Genomic DNA, 21,949 nt, shown 5'->3' on the forward strand with positions numbered 1-21,949 from the left:
AGGATACAACTTGCAATTATTTCTCTGAGAAATGTATTGCTTAGTCTTGTGATTGTTCTACTTGCTACTTCTTGGTTTATATATCACCAAGATTACACAGTAATAAGACAAGATAATAAAACAAAACCTATCAAGTCTAATACTATGCTGTATCACTACTCTATTCCAGCATCTTGGAATATATTCATAATAGCATGGAAATGGCAATGCTTCTTTGTTCTCAAAACGTAGTTGAATATGCTGCCACATTCCTTTTGCAAACACTCGACGCATGTGAATGTGTTGTCACTGTCAACAGATGTTTGAATTGATCATCCGTCGGGTACATGATCATCCGTCAGGTACATGATCATCCGTCGGATTGCCTTGTTGATCATCCATCAGGTAGCTTTGTTGATCATCCGTCGGGTAGCTAATTGGCACTTGACCTCATTTTATTTATGCAGAATTACAAGACATCATCTATTTACAATTAATCAACCTATTCTGTATATCTATTTTAAGTCAACATGACTTATATGCTACTGCAGAGTCTATACAAAGGTGTTTACAGAAATGTGCTACATGACTTATAGTTACATAAGCTACTCATTCGATGGATGTCAAATCATCATCCGTCGGGACTATATTGAGTTATCCGTCGGGACTATATTTGATTATCCGTCGAGTGCTACATAATTCACTAAGTTGAATCTACTAAGGTATTTTGTTAATGAAATCATCAAGTTCACAACATATTCCCAACAAGTTCTGGTATTTATTGGCAGCCAACAGTTCAATCAGCTCATAAGCTTCATCGTAGCTCTTGGCCCATAAGGCTCGACATGATGCTGCATCGAGCATGGGTCTAGATGTTGAATGGCATTTATGATACTTTATTACGCTCTGTAAAGCTTTAAATTGGTGTATTTGTACTCAAGTTGTTGGTGTTTTTACGTGTTTTTTAGTGTTTTTGCATTGCAGGCAGTTTCCAGGTAATCAGGTAAATTACCATGGTTGTAGTGCTAATTTGGTGTTTAGATGGTGTTGGAATAAAAGCTCATGCAAAGACCGGCTCAAATCAGCAAGGAGAAAGAAGAAGTCAGAATTTTATGTAGAAGGATGGCACGCCCGCGCTGGACAAGCGCGCGGCCGCGCCCAAAGAGCAGAAACTCAGCACGCCCGCGCTGGTCAAGCGTGCGGCCGCGCCAGGTCGGGGTAGCGGAATTCTTTTTCTATTAGTATTTTGAGAGTTTGAAGCCCTGGTGAATTCTTCAACATATATATATATATATATATATATATATATAAATAAAGATCTTTTTCATAAGAAGAGACGTAACAAAAGCTAAGGAAAAGGTGTAAAGAAGACCGGAGAGCACAATTCAACCAAGGCAAAGAAGATCTAGTTTATTCTTGTGATTCTTTGTTTAAGTTGTAACGTTGGATGCTAGTTTTCTTATTCTTAAAACTTTACTTGTGTTTTGTACTTTGTTTATTATTTGTTTATAAAGACTACATTTATTATACCATGCTTTCATCGGAACCCACGTTAATGATGAGTCCGATTATGGGATAATCATTATCAGTGGGGTTCCAGCGGATTTAATTATGGATTTCCTTAGTTAATTTATTTTGATGCCTTAGTGTGTGATGATTTTATGATAACCTAGTATTGGTTATGCTTATTCGTCTTATGAGTGTCGCGAACTTATAAGATAGTGTGTTAATTCTTAATAAAGCAAAAATGAATTTAAGGATTTAGAACTTGTCATGCTAGTGTAGGTTCATGTGTTATTGTTATGCTTGTTTCGTAGGTAATTTTAACCATCTTACTTGCCCTATGAAATCATGATAGATAACTTGTGCATTAAACCGTTATGTTGTCAAATTCTATAGACATATAGGGTCTCAATATAATTGGTGTCGATTCAGCTTCTATCTCTTTTGTGGATGTCTGGTAGTATGGTACTCGTACAACGAAAGTTGGCGTTTATCAGTTTTGTGTAATCTGATTAGTGTCATTACCATTACATGCTAAGGTTAAGAATGAAAAGGCTATTGAATGAAGTACTTAATGAAGTTAGAATCCCATATTTGTGTCATATATTATTTAACTCTCTTTACTCTCTTTAGTTAATGTTCTCTAGTATAATTCTTAATAGTTAATCGTAGTATAATCAAAACCCAATTTGTTATTCGTCTTAGCATTGAATAATAACCATATCATTGTTGCATAAGTGCATAAATTACAAAGTTAATCTAGGCCAGTCCATGTGGGAACGAACTAGAAATAATTCTATTTTACTTGTAAACGCGAATACTTGCGTGAATTTTAGCGCGTGTTTAGCGGATATAGGTTTTTGGCACCGTTGTCGGGGACACGGTGTTAACTTTTAGTTTATGTGTTTGTAATCAGTGATTGTTAAAGTTCATTGACTTGGAAATTGTTACTTACCTACTCTTTTTCTTTGTCATATTTCAGGTACTCTAGCGAGCGTGTATGCATATGCGTTCGCAGGCTCGTAAGAGAACTCTGGATCAAGCCGAGGAAGAAGCTGTATTCATTCAAAGGGAAGTTTTTGAGGATGAAGAGAAAGTAGCAGAAGAAGAGAAATTCGAGGAACCAGCTCTAGTAGTGATGGGAGATCAAGCAGAAAATCCTAAGGCTTTGATGGACTATTCTCAGCCTAAGATCGATGATATTCAGTCGAGTATCATCAGACCAGCCATCTCGGCTAACATTTTCGAGATCAAGTCGAGCATGATTCAGATGATACAAAACTCAGTTCAGTTTGGGGGTTCTCCTACAGAAGACCCCAACATGCACATCAGGGATTTAATCGAGATCTGCGACACTTTCAAGTTCAATGGGGTAACTGAAGATGCTATCACTCTTCGACTCTTCCCATTCTCTCTGAGGGATAAAGCGAAGTGCTGGTTACATTCTCTACCACCAGGGTCTATCACTACATGGGAAGATCTTGCTCAAAAGTTTCTCACTAAATTCTTTCATATGGCGAAGACTGCTGCAATCAGGAAAGCTCTTACTCAGTTTGCTCAGCAAACTGGAGAATCTCTGTGTGAGGCTTGGGATCGATATAAGGAGATGCTAAGGAAGTGCCCATACCATGGCATGCCTAATTGGATCATTATAAACTGTTTCTACAATGGTTTGGGCACTCAGTCTAGACCCATGCTACATGCAGTATCAGGAGGAGCCTTGTAGGTTAAGAGCTACAATGAAACTTATGAATTGATCGAACTGATGGCTGCTAATTAATACCAGAAACCTTCTCAGAGGCTAACTTAGGGCAAGGTAGCAGGAATTATGGAGTTGGATGCAGCAACTGCTATAGCTGCCCAACTTAAAGCATTGACGATGAAAGTGGACTCTTTGGCGAATTATGGAGTTAATCAAACTTCTAGTGTTTGTGAGCTTTGTGCAGGGGTGCATGAAATAGAGCAGTGTGCTATTTCTAGCGAATCAGCTCAATTTGTGAGCAACTTTCAGAGATCACAACAACAAGCTCCAACACTTATCATCCAAATAACCGCAATCATTTTAACTTCAGCTAGAGTAATAATCAGAATGCGGTGCAACAATCTTATCAGCCATACACAACAAGGCAGTATAACCCTCCTGGTTTTTAGCAACCGCAATATGCCCCAAAGCAACAACTTCAACTTCAGCAGCTACCGCAAGCTAATGAAAAATCTGAATTGGAGGAGTTGAGGCTCATGTGCAAGAGCCAAGTTGTATCATTCAAGACCTTGGAGAATCAGATTGGGCAAATTTCTAATGCATTATTGAATCATCAACCTGGCACGCTCTCAAGAGATACTGAAGTGCCAGGAAAGAAGGAAGCTAAAAAGCATGTTAAGGCAATTACATTGAGGTCTGGTAAGGTTGCGAATCCTGAAAAAGCTAAGACTCCATAATCTGAAGTTGAAGCTGAAAAAGAAGAATTGCAGAAGAAAGCAGAAGTGGAACCAATGAAGACTACTGTTGAGCACACTCCTCCTGATGGTAATACAGGGGAGAAATAGATATATCCTCCACCTCCTTTTTCTAAGAGGTTGCTTAAGAAAAAGCTGGATAAGCAGTTTGAGAAGTTTCTGGAGGTGTTCAAGAAACTTCACATCAACATACCTTTCGCTGAAGCTCTTGAACAAATGCCGAGTTATGCGAAGTTTATGAAAGGTATTCTCTCTAGAAAGGTGAAGCTTGATAACTTAGAGACCGTTGCTCTCACAGAGGAATGCAGTATTGTGCTGCAACAGAAGTTGCCTCCGAAGCTTAAAGATCCGGAAGCTTCACTATTCCATGCACTATTGAAAATGTGTCATTTGACAAGTGTCTATGTGACTTGGGAGCTAGCATCAATCAGATGCCCTTGTCAATCTTCAAGAAGTTGAACTTGCCTGATCCAAAGCCTACTTATATGACTTTGCAGTTAGCCGACCGTTCTATTACATATTCGCGGGGTATTGTGGAGGATGTCTTGGTCAAGGTGGATAAACTCATCTTCCCTGCTAATTTTGTAATTCTTCATTTCGAGGAGGATAAGAATATTCCCATAATCTTGGGAAGACCTTTCTTGGCTACTGGTCGAACCTTGATTGATGTGCAGAAGGGTGAGCTCAACATGCGAGTGATGGATCAGGATGTAACTTTTAATGTGTTCAATGCCATGAAGTTCCCTACGTAAAATGAGGAGTGCTTAAAAGTGGAGTTGGTTGATTCTGTGGTTACTTCAGAACTTGATCAATTGCTAAGGTCTGATGCCTTAGAGAAGGCCTTGTTGGGGAATTCCGAGAGTGAAGATAATGAAGGGGATGAACATTTGCAATTTCTGAATGCTTCTCCCTGGAAGAGGAAGATTGATATGCCTTTTGAATCTTTGGGAATGGAGGAGTTGAACAAAGATCCTAAGCGCCTCAAACCATCTATTGAGGAAGCTCCTACTCTTGAACTTAAGCCTTTACCTGAACATTTGAGGTATGCATCTATTTTACCTGTTATTATTGCATCTGACCTTTCAGGTAGCGATGAGGAGATTTTTTTGAGAATTCTTAGAGAATTCAAATCGGCAATTGGCTGGACTATAGCAGATATCAAGGGAATCATCCCTTCATATTGTACGCACAAAATTCTGCTAGAGGAAGGAAGCAAGCCTACTGTTGAGAAACAAAGAAGGCTAAATCTAATCATAAAAGAGGTTGTGAAGAAGGAAATTCTTAAGTGGCTCGATGCAGGGATCATCTATCCTATTTATGACAGTTCATTGGTGAGCCCAGTTTAGTGTGTGCCTAAGAAAAGAGGTATCACAGTCATTGCAAATGAGAAGAATGAGCTTATTCCTACACGAACAGTCACATGGAATTACAGGAAGCTGAACAAGGCCACAAGAAAAGATATCTTCCCTCTGCCGTTTATTGATCAGATGCTTGACAGACTGGCTGGGAATGAGTACTACTGTCTACTGGATGGTTATTCTGGTTATAATCAAATTTGCATTGCTCCAAAATATCAGGAGAAGACTACCTTTACTTGTCCATTTGGTACTTTCGCCTTTCAGAGAGTTTCTTTTGGACTATGTGGAGCACCAGCCACATTTCAGAGATGCATGATGGCTATCTTCTCTGATATGATTGGTCAGAATATGGATGTGTTCATGGACGATTTTTCTGTATTTGGTGACTCATTTGATGAGTGCTTGCAGAATCTAGGCGACGTTCTCAAGAGGTGTGCTGAGACCAATTTGGTTCTCAATTGGGAGAAATGTCACTTTATGGTGCGAAAGGGCATTATTCTTGGGCACAAGATCTCTAGTAAGGGTCTTGAGGTGGACAAAGCCAAAGCGGGGGTCATCAAAAATCTTTCCCCACCAATTTCTGTTCAGGGAGTTCACAGTTTTCTTGGTTATGCGGGCTTTTACAGGCGGTTCATCAAGGACTTCTCAAAAATTTCTAAACCTTTGTGTAATCTTTTGGAGAAGGATGTCCCGTTTAGTTTGATGACGAGTGTGTGACTGCTTTTGAGTTCTTAAAGAAGAGTTTAATCAAGGCACATGTCATAACTGCACCAGATTGGAGTGAACCTTTTGAGATGATGTGCGATGCAAGTGATTATGAAGTTGGAGCAGTTCTTGGGCAGAGAAAGAACAACATATTTCATGTAGTCTACTATGCTAGTAAGACTCTTAATGGTGCTTAACTGAATTATACTACTATGGAGAAAGAACTTTTGCCTATTGTCTATGGTTTGGAGAAATTTCGATCTTATCTGCTTGGGACAAAGGTGACAGTTTTCACTGATCACGCTGCAATTCGATATCTCGTCTCATAAAAAGACTCAAAGCCTAGATTGATCAGATGGGTTCTTTTGCTTCAAGAATTTGAATTAGAGATCAAGGACATAAAAGGGACTGAAAATCAAGTCGTTGATCATCTCTCACGTTTAGAGGATCCAAGTGCAACTTCACTAGATAAGACATTAATCAATGAGTCTTTTCCCGATGAGTAGCTGTTTGGAGTGCAAGAGGAAGAACCACAGTTTGCAGACATTGTGTACTACCTTATGAGTAATATCATGCCTCCCGACTTGACATATGCTCACCGAAAGAAGATTCTGCATGAAGTGAAGTGGTATATGTGGGATGAGCCATATCTTTTTCGACAAGGAGCTGACCAAATCATCAGGAGATGTATTCCTTACAGCGAAACGGAGGGGGGGGGGGATCTTGCGAGATTGCCACTCAGCGGCTTATGGAGGACATTATGGTGGAGAAAAGACAGCATCTCGTATTCTTCAAGCAGGTTTCTTTTGGCCGACCTTGTCTAAAGATGCTCATCAGTTTGTTTTAAAATGTGATCGATGTCAACGTGTGGGTAATATGTCCAAGAGGGATGAGATGCCTTTTAATGTGCTTCTCGAGGTTAAGTCTTCGATGTTTGGGGAATTGACTTTATGGGGTCATTTGTCTCATCTTGTAACAATCATTATATCTTGTTAGCGGTTGATCATGCGTCGAAATGGGTTGAAGTTAAGGCATTTCCAATGAACGATACGAAAGTAGTGCTTAATTTTCTACACAAACAGATATTCACAAGATTTGGAACTCTAAGAGTAATAATCAGTGATGAGGGGTCACATTTTTGCAATCGCAAGTTCACTGCTATGATGCAAAGGAATAATGTGAATCATCACATTACCACAACTTATCATCCTCAAACAAATGGTCAAGCTGAGGTATCCAACAGAGAGATCAAGCGTATTTTAGAGAAGGTTGTGTGTCCATCCAGGAAAGATTGGTCTTTGAAGCTTGACAAAGCTGTTTGGGTGTATAGAACAGCATACACGACTCCATTGGGAATGTCGCTGTTTCAGTTAGTTTATGGGAAGGGGTGTCATTTGTCGGTGGAGCTAGAGCATAAAGCGTATTGGGCTTTGAAGAAGTTGAATCTGGACTTGGATGCAGCTGGAAAGAAGAGGATGATTCAATTGAATGAACTCGAAGAGTTTCGACTTCAAGCTTATGAAAACAATAAAATGTATAAGGAGAAAGTCAAGAGGTGGCACGATAGGGGTCTAGTACTCAAATCATTAGTGTCGGGGCAACAAATTATGTTGTTTAACTCTCGTCTCTGTCTTTTTCCTGGGAAGTTGAAGTCAAGATGGTCAGGGCCATTTGTTCACAAAACTGTGTTTTCACATGGAGCGGTGGAGATTTTTGAGAATGATCCGGGCCAAATATTCAAGGTAAATGGTCAGAGGTTGAAGCATTACTGTGGTGACACGGTAAACCGTGAGGTGGTTATTGCCATTTTATTGTCTGTTTGATCTCGCATTTCTACTTCAAGCTAACGACATAAAACAAGCACTTCTTGAGAGGCAACCCAAGTTTGTTGTACATTAGTAGGTAGAGGAAGTAAGAAGAAAAGAGAAAAAAACAAAAAAAAAACAGAAAAACAGAAAATTTCAGTGCCAACTTCAGAAGCTGAGCGCGCCCCCGCTGATCTAGCGCACGACTGCGCTGGAATTCCAGAAACCAAGCACACCCGCGCTGATCTAGCGCGCGCCCGCGCCGATTTGGCAGAAGGTGAGCGCGTCCACACTGGTCTAGCACGTGGCCGCGCTGGGGTCCCGATTCAGAAAAAAATAAACAGCAGTTTATGAAGAGAAAATCGGGGTTTTTAATAGATAATCAATTTCTACCCGATTTTTACTCTTCCACATCCCAAATTTCCCTCTCCAAATCAAACCCATTATTCCCACTATTCCTATAATCAATTCCCACTTCTATTCCATATCTAATTCTCTTCTCACCTCTTATATATACATACACTTATTTACAAACTTCTCCACCACTTCACAAATTCTCAAACACAATTATCTCTCAAACACTTAACTTTTATTCTCTCTTATTCAATCCCAATGGCACCCAAGAGACAAAGAACTCAAGTAAGCAACAACACCACTGATTCTTTGAGTGCAGGTGGTGTGAGGCTGATGTTTTCAACTCCCGAGGCTGAAGCGGAGTACACGAGGCTTCTCTTAAAGCCTATAGCGAAGGAGCGAGGTTTTCTGCCATCGGGAAAAGATGGTAAGTTGTTGGAGATGGGTTGGGTTCCTTTTTATGAGGCACTCGCTGTTGTGCCCATGAGTGTGGTTCGAGAGTTCTATGCTAATGCAAAGGTGGAGAAGAATGGTTTCACTATAGTTAGGGGATGAATGTGGAGTATAGTGATGATGCGATAAGGAGGGTGATTGAGCAGCCCGCGAGGAAGCCCGAGCAGGACACCTGGAATGATAAGTCTCCGGAGGACTTTGATCTGGATCTGATTGTGGCTACTTTGTGGGTGCATGAGACTCATTGGAAGGTCAAGAGGGGCACGACTAATTATTCCATGTTCCCTGCCTCGTGCATGAACAGGTTTGCACGTGCTTGGAATTTATTTATTTGTGCTGACATCATGCCATCGTCTCATGTGCATGAGATTACTGTGGAGCGTGCTCGTCTGTTGTGGGGTATTCTCTAGGGGGACTATATGGATTTGGGGATGGTTATTTATCAGGGTATTTTGAGGTTCTCAAGAGAAGGTACTACGGGTTCTATACCCTATGCGTCCGTTGTGATGAAGCTGTGCGTGCCAGTTGGTGTTCATTGGCCAACACACGAGCAGCTACAGATTCCAAGTGCTCTGATTGAGAACACCACTTTAGCTACGATGCAAGAATGGGATGGAGGCAAGCCTGATTTGAAGGGGCTTGGATACACTTTTGACCATCTACCTGGTGGGAGGCTAGCTGTTGGGGCCACTCAGACGAGAAGGACTGCGTGGAGATCTCAGCTAGGTGAGGAGGCTAGGTCCATCTCAGCAGGAGCAAGAGGAGGCAGGAGCTGATGTTGGAGTTGGTTTGAGCACGATGCAGTATAGGCGTCTAGCGAGGATGATGGATGGGATGCATAACATCCATAGTTGGTTTGCACGTGATCTCACCCAGGCACTAGGGACTGTATTCAGAGCCACATGTGTTGACATCTAGTGGCCAGTATTTGGTGAGGACTCCGTGTATCCACCTCCAGACACGCCTGAAACTCCACCCATTGAGGGTAATGATCCTGATTCCGAGTAGGTATGTCTGATTCCTTACTATTACCTTCACTGAGGACAGTGAATATTTTAAGTTTGGGGGAAGTAGTTGAAGGAATATGTTTTGTGTGAGTCGCATATAGTTTGCATATTCATGATAGTTTAGTGCATATAGTTGCATATTTTGCATGTAGTTTTATTTTATTTTATTTTGGTAGTTTTAATGATAGTTTCTTCATATAGTTTCATGCATTTGCATTATAACATGATCCCTTAGATGATTTTTCCGATTGACTTGTGATATTGATGCTACTATAGTGATGTCGTATTATTGATGTTAAGTCTTGTCGAATTGATTTGCATACTAGAGATAATTGTATTTACTAAGTCTTATAGGTTGCTTGAGTGCTGGATCATGGTCATGGTTTGTTTGTTTGTCGAGGTTTAATCGCTTATTTATATTTGGAATTTAGGATATTCTCTTAATAATAGAATAACATGGATTTTTAAAAATTGGAGAAATTGGATTTTATTGCTAGTTATTGTGGCTAGGTGTCAAATGGCTAGTAGTCAGCTCATATTTATATGAGTAGTCTAGGGTTGAGTGAGATGGAGCGAAATACACTCATTCAGAAATTTGTGAAAAAGAAGAAAAAAAATAAAAAATAAGTGTTATGTATAATTGATCACGAGTGGGCTCTTTAGTACTCTTTAGTACTCAAGTTATTAAGTTCTTAGGGGACTTTATGCCTAGTGACCTAAGGCTTTTATAGTCTGGGATCCGCTAACCTAAAACTCGTTACATGGGTGCTATTGTATAAGTCTTTTGTGGACCTCACTCATTGCACGGTAAAATAAGCATACTTGTGTTGTTTTGTTGTGAATAAAAGCATAAATCCATATAAAACTCCAAAATAAGAATTGAAGTGTTATAAATTATTTGGAGTCTAGCTTTTATTCTATTTATAACCTTGCAATTGCTTTGATGAGTAGTGAGTCATGATTATTGATCTAGTTACGATAGTATATCTGTAAGCAGTTGCACACACGCACGTCTCTGGTTTGTAGGTTGATTTGTGGGGTTTGATAAATTTTTATGTGAATAACTGCATTTGTTGAGATGTTGCTTGTTGATTGGTTTAGTTATTCAATTGGGGATCATTGCATTCATTTAGTTGCATTCATTTAGTTGCATTCATGCATTTTTATTTCATGTTCTCCGAGTCTGTTTATGCTTGAGGACAAGCATTGATTCAAGTTTGGGGGTATGTTGAGTGGCATTTAAGACACTTTATTACGCTCCGTAAAGTTTTGAATTAGTGTATTTGTACTGAAGTTGTTGGTGTTTTTACGTGTTTTTGTGGTGTTTTTGCATTACAGGTATTTTCCAGGTAATCAGGTAAATTAGCATGGTTGTATTGCTAATTTGGTGTTTGGATGGTATTGGAATAAAGGCTCGTGAAAAGACCGGCTCAAATCAGCAAGGAGAAAGAAGAAGTCAGAATTTTATGCAGAAGGACTGCGCGCCCGCACTGGTTAAGCGCGCGGCCGCGCCAGGTCGGCGTAACAAAATTCTGTTTCTATTAAGATTTTGAGAGTTTGAAGCCCTGATCTATTCTACATCATATATATATATATATATAAATAAAGATGTTTTTTATAAAAAGAGACGTAACAAAAGCTAAGGAAAAGGAGTAAAGAAGACCGGAGAGCACAATTCAACCAAGGCTAATAAGAACTAGTTTATTCTTGTGATTCTTTGTTTAAGTTGTAATATTGGATGCTAGTTTTCTTATTCTTGAACATTTACTTGTGTTTCGTACTTTGTTTATTATTTATTTATAAAGACTACGTTTGTTATACCATGCTTTCATCGGAACCCACGTTGATGATGAATCTGATTATGGGCTAATCGTTCGTGGGGTTCTAGTGGATTTATTTATGGATTTCTTTAGTTAATTTGTTTCGATGCCTTAGTGTGTGGTGATTGTATGATAACCTAGTATTGGTTGTGCTTATTCGTCTTATGAGCGTCGCGAACTTATAAGATAGTGTGTTAATTCTTAATGAAGTGAAAGTGAATTTAAGGATTTAGAACTTGCCATGCTAGCATAGGTTCATGTGTTATTGTTATGCATGATTCGTAGGTAATTTTAACCATCTTACTTTCCCTATGTAATCACGATAGATAACTTGTGCATTAAACCATTATGTTGTCAAATTCTATAGACATATAGGGTCTCAATATAATTGGTGACTACTCAGCTTCTATCTCTTTTGTGGATGTCTAGTAGTATGGTACTCGTACAACGAAAGTTGGCATTTATCAGTTTCGTGTTATCTGATTTATGTCATCACCATTACATGCTAAGGTTAAGAACGAAAAGGCTATTGAATGAAGTACTTAATGAAGTTAGAATCCCATGTTTGCGTCATATATTATTCAACTCTCTTTACTCTCTTTAGTTAATGTTCTCTAGTATAATTCTCAATTATTAATCGTAGTATAATCAAAAACTAATTTGATATTCGTCTTAGCATTGAATAATAGCCATATCATTGTTGCATAAGTGCATAAATCATAAAGTTAATCTAAGCCAGTCCCTGTGGGAACGAACTAAAAATAATTCTATATTACTTGCAAACGCGTATACTTGCATGAATTTTAGCTCGTGTTTAGCGACTAACACTATATTGTGCTCCCAAACCATTATAAAAGCAGTTGATAATCATCCAGTCAGGCATCCCATGATGAGAACACTTTCTAAGCATCTCCTTATAATGATCCCAAGCTTCACGCAAAGACTCTCTAGATTGCTGCGCAAATTGACTAAAAGCATTCCTGATTGCAGCAGTCTTCGCCATAGGAAAGAACTTAGTAAGAAACTTATGAGCAAGATCTTCCCATTTAGTGATAGAGCCTGGTGGTAGAGAATGCAACCAACACTTAGCTTTGTCCCTCAGAAAGAATGGGAAAAGCCTTAGCTTAATAGCATCTTCAGACACATTGTTGAATTTGAAAGTGTCGCAGATCTCGATAAAATCTCTAAAATGCACGTTAGGACCTTCCATCGGAGAACCCCAAACTGAACCGAGTTCTGCACCATCTGAATTGTGCTAGCCTTGATTTCAAAAGTGTTAGCTGTGATGGCTGGTTTGACAATGCTAGACTGAATATCATTGATCTTTGGTTGAGAGTAATCCATCAAAGTTTTCAGATTTGCTTCCGGTTCTCCTATTAGAATAAGAGCTTCCTCTTCAACTTTTTACTCAACAAGAACTTCTTTTACTATTTCCTCTGCTTTATCCAGTGTTCTTTTTCGAGATCGAGAACGCGTTAGCATACACGTTTTCTGGAGTACCTGAAAAAGCAACAAACAAACAAGTAAGTAAAATATCCGAGTAAGTGAACTTTAATGACCACTGATGTCAAGCACATAAACTATAAGTAAACCACGAGTTCCCATCAGCGGTGCCAAAAACTTGTTAGGAAAAAAACATGCGCTAAATTACACGCAAATATACGCGTTCACAAGTAATATAGAATTATTTCTAGTTCATTCTCACAGAGACTCTTTTAAGTTAAATTCAATTTATGCACTTATGCAACAATGGTATGGTTATTATTCAATGCTAAGATGATAACAAGTTGAGATTGTTCATAACTACGAGATTATACTAACTATTATTAGCTAAGAGAATTAAGGTTGATTTACTTATATAACACAAACATAGGATTCTAACTTCATTAAATACTCCATTCAATAACTTTTTTGTTCTTAACCTTAGCATGCAATGGTGATGACACTAATCAGATAACACGAAACTAGTAAACGCCAACTTTTGTTGTACGAATACCCTACTAACAGACATCCACAAAAGAGATAGAAGCGGAATAGACACCAATTATAGTGAGACCCTATATGTCTATAGAATTTGACAACATAACGGTTTAATGTGCAAGTTATCTATGATGATTACATAGGGCAAGTAAGATGGTTAAAATTACCTACGAATCATGCATATCAAATACATGAACCTATGCTAGCATGGCAAGTTCTAAACCCCTACATTCATTTTCACTTCAATAGAGATTAACACGCTATCTTATAAGTTCGTGACGCTCATAAGACAAATAAGCACAACCAATACTAGGATATCATACAATGACCACACACTAAGGTATTGAACCAAATTAACTATTGAAATCCATAAGTAAATCCGTTAGAACCCCACGATAACGATTAGCCCATACCTAAACTCATCATCACCGTGGGTTCCGATGAAAGCATGGTATAATAAACTAAGTCCTTATAAACTGAATAATAATCAAAGTACGTTAAAAAGAGTAATAGGTTCAACAAACAAGAAAACTAGTATCCAAGATTACAACTCAATTAAAGAATCATAAGTATAAATAAGCTTTTCTTCTCCTTTGTTGTATTTATGCTCCTAGGTCTTCTCATCGTCTTCTTCTAAGTCTCCATTGTTAAGAACGTCTTTAGAGAGTATTTATTTAGCAGCCCAATCAATCCAGAAGCCCAGAAAATTCATCTTCTACTTGCAACAGGATTCTCAAAATTCGGCATGGCGTGGCCGCGCGCTCTCCCAGCGCGGACGCCCTGTCCTCCTGCTATTTTGGTGCGAGCGCGCGCTATCACAGCGTGGGTACGCTGACCTTCTGGAAAAAATGAACCGCTTTGTTTTATTTGCTGGTTTTTTATGGCGATCAACACACGAACATCGAATGCACCTTCCCAACACTAATTTAGCATCAAAACAACGCTTAACCTCATCCTTCCTCCAACTATTCCTGAAATGCAAAAGCAGTATAAAACACATCAAAAACACAAATAACTTGAGTACAAAACACCAATTCAAGCCTTTATGAAGCATTCTAAGTGGATATAAATGCCACTTAACATAAGGCACGATGCAATAATAAGAAATACATTGAAAAACATGATGTTGTAAAAGAAGTGTATAGAAACGTTATTACTACACTAAGATGTACTCTACTTGATATCGAAGACCTTAAAGTAGAACTAAAGAAAGATAAAGATGAAAATGATACTTTAGTTCTAGATAGGGTTAGTGTTGAGAATCTTAAGCAAGCCAATAAATATTTAGAGCTTAAGATTACTAAGCACGTTGAGACAGAGGAAGAGCTAAGGAGCAAGAATGCAGAATTACAAACTAAATTGCATGCTTTTACTGATTCTGCAAATCTTGCTAAGAAGCTCATATCTGATGAAGTAGTAGGTGGAAAGGTTGGGATAGGTCTAGACTACGATGAACTTAGAAAAGCTTCTAAGAAATGAGTAGTTGAAAATGACCCTGTAGAGAAAGTTGTTAATCCCCTTGGTACACCTCATGTTCTTAAGGAAGGTAAGAAGCCTATGTTTAAGAAAGCTACTATTAAGCCCTTTGATGAAGATAATCTTTATATTTATCATGAGATGCTTATTGAGGATCTCGATCTCTCAAGGAGACAAAAGGCAAAGAAACCTATATCTGTTGCTAGTGACTCTGACTTATCTTTTATCGGACTAGGTTTTACTTCCAAGAATAAGAAGAATAGAAGTAGAAATGGCAGGATCGGAACTAATGGCCCTAGGAAGTTATGTAATAACCGTGGTTCTGCTGGTCACCTTACTCATGCTTGTAGAAAGGTTAAAGTAGACAATGTTAAGAATGCTTATGTGCATAACATGCCTAACATGCCTAAAGTTTCTAAGTGTGATAAATCTTTTTGCATGCCATATATAGTATCTTTCATGCACACTTATCTTGATCCCACACACTCACATAATACATCTCATGATCATGATAAGCATGCTAGTAAGAACACTGGTAGATTAAATACTGTAAGCCCTCCTAAAGCTAGGAAAGTGTCAATTTCTTTAAGAGAAATGTTATATATTCAAATGCTTCTAAGTCTTCTGGACCCAACTTAGTTTGGGTACCAAAGAAAACTTAATCATCTTTATTTTCAGGGCATTAAGCAGAAGAAGGTCATATGGATTCTGGACAGTGGATGTTCAAGGCATATGGCTGGAGATAGAGCCCTTCTATCAAAGGTGGTTGAGAAAGCTGGCCCAGTGGTCACTTTTGGAGATGATGGTAAAGGTTATACTACGGGATATGGCTGTTTGGAAATTGGCAATGTCATCATTGAAGAAATCTCTCTAGTTGAAGGTTTTATGCATAATCTCCTCAGTATCAGTCAGTTCTGTGACAAAGGATGCGAAGTTTTGTTCAAGAAGGAGAAGTGTTTGATCTCTAATCAGAAGAATGAGAAGCTGACTCTAAATGGAGTTAGAAAGGGTGATTTGTTTGTAGCTGACTGGAACTCTGCAGATGGTCATGTAATGTGCTTTTACAGTAAAGCTTCTCCAGATGAAAGTTGGTTATGGTATAAGAAGCTCTTCCACTTGAACTTCAAGACCATGAATTCTTTGGTTAAGAGGGAATTGGTGAGAGGATTTCCCTAGATGGAATTCAGTCCTGATGGACTTTGTGAGGCATGTGAGAAGGGAAAGTCAAAGACGGCATCACACAAGAAGAAGACAATGACTGACATCTCTGAACCACTACAACTCCTTCACATGGATTTGTTTGGTCCTGTCAACATCATATCTATGTCAAGAAAGAAATATGGCTTAGTGATTGTTGATGACTATTCCAGATACACGTGGGTGTTATTCTTACATTCAAAGAATGAAGCACCTGATATGATTATTGATCACATCAACAAGATTGAGTTAGAAGATGGAGTGCCTATGTGAACAATCAGATCAGATAATGGAACAAAATTCAGAAATGCAAAGCTGAATGATTTCTATGTCGAGAAGCGCATCTCAAGACAGTTTTTAGCACCGACACCACAACAAAATTGAGTGGTTGAGAGGAAGAATCGAACATTGGTTGAAGCTGCAAGACCTATGCTTAATGAAGCCAATCTTCCTACCTACTTCTGGGCTGAAGCAGTTAACACTGCATGCTATACTCAAAACAGAACCCTAATCAACAAGATGTATGGGAAGATCCCTTACGAGTTAGTGACCAACAAGAAACCATTAGTGAAATACTTTCACATATTTGGAGGAAAGTGCTTTGTGCTTAAGGACGATGAGCATCTTGGCAAGTTTGATGCTAAAGCCGAAAAAGGTATCTTTCTGGGCTATTCTCTGGAGTCAAAGGCTTACAGGGTTTATGTGATTAGTGATCAAAAGCTTATGGAAAACCTGTTGGATTTTTAACGCAGCGGGGGCATGGAAAAATACTTTTACACATACAAAATCCAAATAAAAGCATATAAATCGTGAATAAAAATTCGAGGGATCGAATCTAACCTTTTAAAATAATTCGGAGACAACGATCAGAGATCCTTAGCAGTTGCTCCTCAAGTGTGAAGCACTCCACCGGTATCCACCAAGAAAACGATGTTAAGGAGGAGGAAGGAGGTGGAGAGAATTGGGTTTTCCAAACTTTTTGGGTTTTGTGTGGGTTAGAATAAAATTAGGGTCTATAATAGTGTATTTATAGGCAAAATTTTTCAGCTGAAATTTTCCCATAAATATTATTATTATTATCCCATTTATTATTCTCATTAATAATTAAAACTCCTTTTAATCATTAATCCTTTTTCTAAACACTTTAGAAATAATTCTCTCTCTTGATTTAATTTCCAAAAATTAAATCCTTTAATTAATAATATTAAGAACTTTTCTTAATTAATTTATAATCAATTAAATCTCATTTAATCAATTATTAAATTTGCCAATTAATTATTTATTTCATAAATAAATAATTATTAGCCATTATTAATTAATTCCTCCACCATTAAATCATTCTCTTTTTATGGTGTGACCCTATAGGTTCAATATTAAGCCGGTAGTAGAAATAAATAATAATAAAACTATTTTATCATTATTTATATAAATTCTCTAATTTATTAAATATAATTAATTAATTAATCACATTTATTCTACATCGTGAGGGATACTTCTCAGCATATCGCGACTATCCGGATAATATGAATTCACTGCTTAGAATACCAAGAACCTATTCAGTGAATAGTTACCGTACAATAAACTCCTTCTACCCTACAATGTCCCGATTAAATACAAGGCATGGATCTCGTGTCAAGCCTATCTAATTCAATCACTTGCTTACCATTTACTATGCGTAGTTCTACGCAAATTAGAAACTCCTTTCTAATTTCATTCACTCTGGCTAGAGATTCCTGAACTAGCATAAGTGGATCAGCCTTGAACATTCGCTTCCTTCACTGGAAGGGGTAGATCCTTTATTGATCATACACTATCTTCGTGTACAAATTCCTATACCCAGAAGAGCCCTAATAATTGTCCCTGGAGACTAAGAACTAAACCAAAGCATAGTTCAGTGTACACAAGATGACTATGATGACCTCAAGTTTAAGGATACTTGTACAACTATCACTATATGAACAACTGCTAACACGTGAGTGAACTCCATCAGTTGTTCAGCTGTGCGAGTCATGTTCAGTGAACTTATTCTATAATAAGCACCTACATACTAGCTATAGTGTCACCACACAAATGTCTATGAGAACAGACATCCTTCATAATGAAGCAAACATAGTATGTACCGATCTTTGCGGATTATTAATTACCAGTTAGTAATCCTATGACCAGGAACTATTTAAGTTTAGAGTTATCATCTTTTTAGGTCTCACTATTATGATCTCATCATAATCCATAAAAAGCTTTACTCTAAACTATGGTATATCTTATTTAAACACTTAAATAGATAAAGCCCGTAATAAAAACAAAACAAGTCTTTTATTAATATCAATGAAATCAAAACAGATTACATAAAAGTTATTCCTAAATCCTTATACATGATTGGACTTAGGACATATTCCTTTCAATCTCCCACGTGTACTAAAGCCAATCACTTTGGTATCTAATACCCATCTTGTCTTTATGACGATCAAAGTGACTTTCATAAAGTAGCTTTGTGAGTGGGTCTGCTATGTTGTTATGTGTGTCAACTCTAATTCAATACAATACAAGAAATGTTACCGCGCTCCCACTAAGCCTTTTGTAGACGCATGGTTCATCTACGTTTTTTGATAAAATCAAACTCTTTGATTGTCTCATTAAAACAAATGTTCCATCTTTCGAGAAGCTTGCTTTAAACCACATATGGTTCGCAGCAGCTTACATACTAGGTTTTCATTTCCCTTGGAAAGAAAACCATCTGGCTATTTTCCAGATCACATAGTCGTAGTAAGCAGCATTCGCAAGCAAAATCCGAACTGATTTTAACAGGGCTACAGGTAAAAGGTTTCATCAAAATCAATCCATTACCTTTGTTTGAATCCTTTTACCAAAAGCCTGGCCTTAAAGGTCTCCACCTGGCCATCTTCTATAATCTATCTTTTGTATACCGTATACATAGATTCCATTCTGGATTTCATGGCACTATGCCATTTCTATGAGTCAACACTACTCATAGCCTCATTATAGGTCACAGGGTCGTCATCATTAATGATCGACAACTCATTGTCATTCTCAATGACAAGGCCATATTACCTCTCAGGTTGGCGAGACACTCTCCCTTACCTATGAATGGGCTGTTCCACAAAAGGTTGTTCAGTCAGAACAGGTATTTCCACTCGATCTGTAGTAGTTTGTGCTTCTTGAACTTCATCAAGTTCAATTTTGCTCCCACTGTTTCCTTCAAGGATAAACTCCTTTTCCAAGAAGGTAGCATGTCTGGAGCCAAACACCCGATGATCGGTGCAAAAGTAATACCCTAAAGTCTCTTTAGGATATCCCACAAAACTACATTTTCCGGATCGATATTCCAGCTTATCTGGGTCAACTTTCTTGACATAAGCTGGACATCCCCAAATCTTAACGTGTTTAAGACTCGGTTTCCTTTCTTTCCATATCTCATACGAAGTTTGAGGAACAGATTTTGGAAGGCACCTTATTCAGTAAATATGCTGAGGTTTCCAATGCATAACCCCATAGGAATACTGGAAGATTTGCATAGCTCATCATGGACCGAACTATGTCTAACAAAGTTCGATTTCTCCTTTCAGATACTAATCTGGAGGAGTCCACTGGGAGACTATACCATTTACTTTGAGATAATCTAGAAACACTCCATTAAAGTATTTACCACCTCGATCTGATCGAAGAGTTATAATACTATGTTTGGTTGTTTCTCCACTTCATACTTATACTCTTTGAACTTTTCAAAGGCCTCAGACTTGTGTTTCATCAAAAACATATCCGAATCCAGATCTATCATCTATGAAAGTAATGAAGTATGAAAATCCACCCATGGCTTGCGTAGACATTGGTCCACATACATCTGTGTGTACCATTCCAAGCAAATTTGCAGCCCTCTCTCCATGTCTACTAAATGGAGACTGCAATGCCACTATAAAGTGAGATTTTCATCATCCCTTTTCTTTTATTAGTTTGTTCAATCTGAAATAAATTATGTCACATACATACAGACCATTATTTAAAGCACCACGTCCATAAAGAATATTATCTCTAAGAATAGAACATTCATTATTCTCAATAATAAATGAAAATCCAGCCAAGTCTAACATGGGAATAATATTCCTCACAATTGAGGGAACAAAATAACAATTATTTCAAACAATAGTCTTGCCCGTAGGCCTATGAAATGATTCTACATCTTCAGCAGCAACTCTTGCTCCATTTCCATCAGTAGAATCACCTCCTCTTCCTCAAGAGTCCTACTTCTCCTTGGTCCCTGTAATAAATTGCAGATTTGAGAACCACAGGCGGTATCTAATACCCAAGTAGAAATTTGATTTAATGACATATTCATTTCTATCATGAACATACCTGAATCAGAAGCGGTAGTCTCACTACCCTTCTTCTTCTTTAATTCTGCAAGGTAAACCTTGCAGTTCCTCTTCCAGTGCCCCACCTTGTTACAGTGAAAGCAAACAACTTTGCTCTTGGGGTCTTCAGCTTTTGGTGGAACCGGCGTTTTCTCACCTACTTTCTTCTTCTTGGAAGGGTTCCTCTTCCTTTTCTTAGGATTGGAACCTTCACCAATTAGAAGAACAGAACTCTTCTTAGGGGGAAAATTCGATTCCGCAGTCTTCAACATGTTGTGGAGTTCAGGCAGGCTGACATCCAACTTATTCATGTGAAAGTTCACAACAAACTGCGAGAACGAACTTGGAAGCGATTGCAAGACCAGGTCTTGGCCCAGCTCCCCATCCATGACAAAACCAAGTTGTCCAAGACGTTCAATCAAATTGATCATCTTAAGTACATGGTCATTCACAGATGATCCCTCAGACATCCTACAACCCAATAGCTCCTTCGATATCTCATATCGAGCTGTCCTCCCCGCCACATCATACAACTCTTGTAGATGCATGAGGATAGTGTGAGCATCCATATGCTCATGTTGCTTCTGTAGCTCAATATTCATGGAAGCTAGCATGATGCATTGAGCAACATTTGCATCATCTATCCACCTACGATACACAACATGTTCATCATTATGTGCATCACTAGCAGGTTCAGTAGGCTTAGGTGAGTCAATCACGTATTCCAGCTTCTCAATCCTGAGAACAATTCTTAAGTTTTGAAGCCAGTCAGCATAATTAGGACCAGTCAATTTGTGAGCATCTAGTATGCTCCTGAGTTATAGTGCAGAAGATATAACGTACAAAGTAAATCTGTAAATGATAAACACATAACAACACTTAGCAAATATTCGATTTCATTTCAAAACACTATATGAATCGGGTCTTTATTCATAAGTGGCTCCCACTAGTTTTCCTAATTTATTCAACCCCCTACATGAAAAATTAAGCATTCATAATGCTAGTGGGAATAGGGATCCTACATTCCATTACACAACCCCGGCTGTAGCACGAACCGCCATGCAATGTTCAATAGGCAGACAACTGTTGTCAATTACATCTAATGTTATTCCCTAATCAAACTTTAGCCTCTTGAATAATTGAGTCACGGCTGTGGCACAACAAACTCAATATTCTAAGTCAAGTCTAACCCAACATTCCGTACAATTGAATCAGTCCCCAAAGGCCCACGGCTGTGGCACGTAACGACCTTTAGATTCTTATTCAATGTACACATCTCTAAGTAATAGACAAGTATTTCTTATTTCGAAATCAAAGCCCTCGGCTGTGGCACGAAACGATAATGATTCAAAAATAAGAACTACTTTCTACCATGTTGGAAGGCTATGACCGACACAAGCCCGTTGTGTCATTGGCCAATTACTACTTGATATTATTTAATTTTAGAGGGATTATATTACGTTACAATCATAATCATATTATAAAGAG

The 21,949-nt window shown here is 38.3% G+C and overlaps 2 non-coding genes across 2 annotated transcripts; one reads left to right on the forward strand and one right to left on the reverse strand.

The window, feature by feature from the left end:
* Positions 1-3,010: 3,010 nt before the first annotated feature.
* LOC141716388 (small nucleolar RNA R71) lies at positions 3,011-3,117 on the reverse strand. The gene has a single exon (XR_012573100.1). It is a non-coding gene; the product is annotated as a small nucleolar RNA R71 (small nucleolar RNA).
* A 9,205-nt stretch (positions 3,118-12,322) lies between these two features.
* On the forward strand, positions 12,323-12,429 carry LOC141715844 (small nucleolar RNA R71). The gene has a single exon (XR_012572591.1). It is a non-coding gene; the product is annotated as a small nucleolar RNA R71 (small nucleolar RNA).
* Positions 12,430-21,949: the final 9,520 nt, after the last annotated feature.

The sequence above is a fragment of the Apium graveolens genome, chromosome 3 (assembly GCF_009905375.1).
Source record: "Apium graveolens cultivar Ventura chromosome 3, ASM990537v1, whole genome shotgun sequence".
NCBI classification, from domain to species: domain Eukaryota; kingdom Viridiplantae; phylum Streptophyta; class Magnoliopsida; order Apiales; family Apiaceae; genus Apium; species Apium graveolens.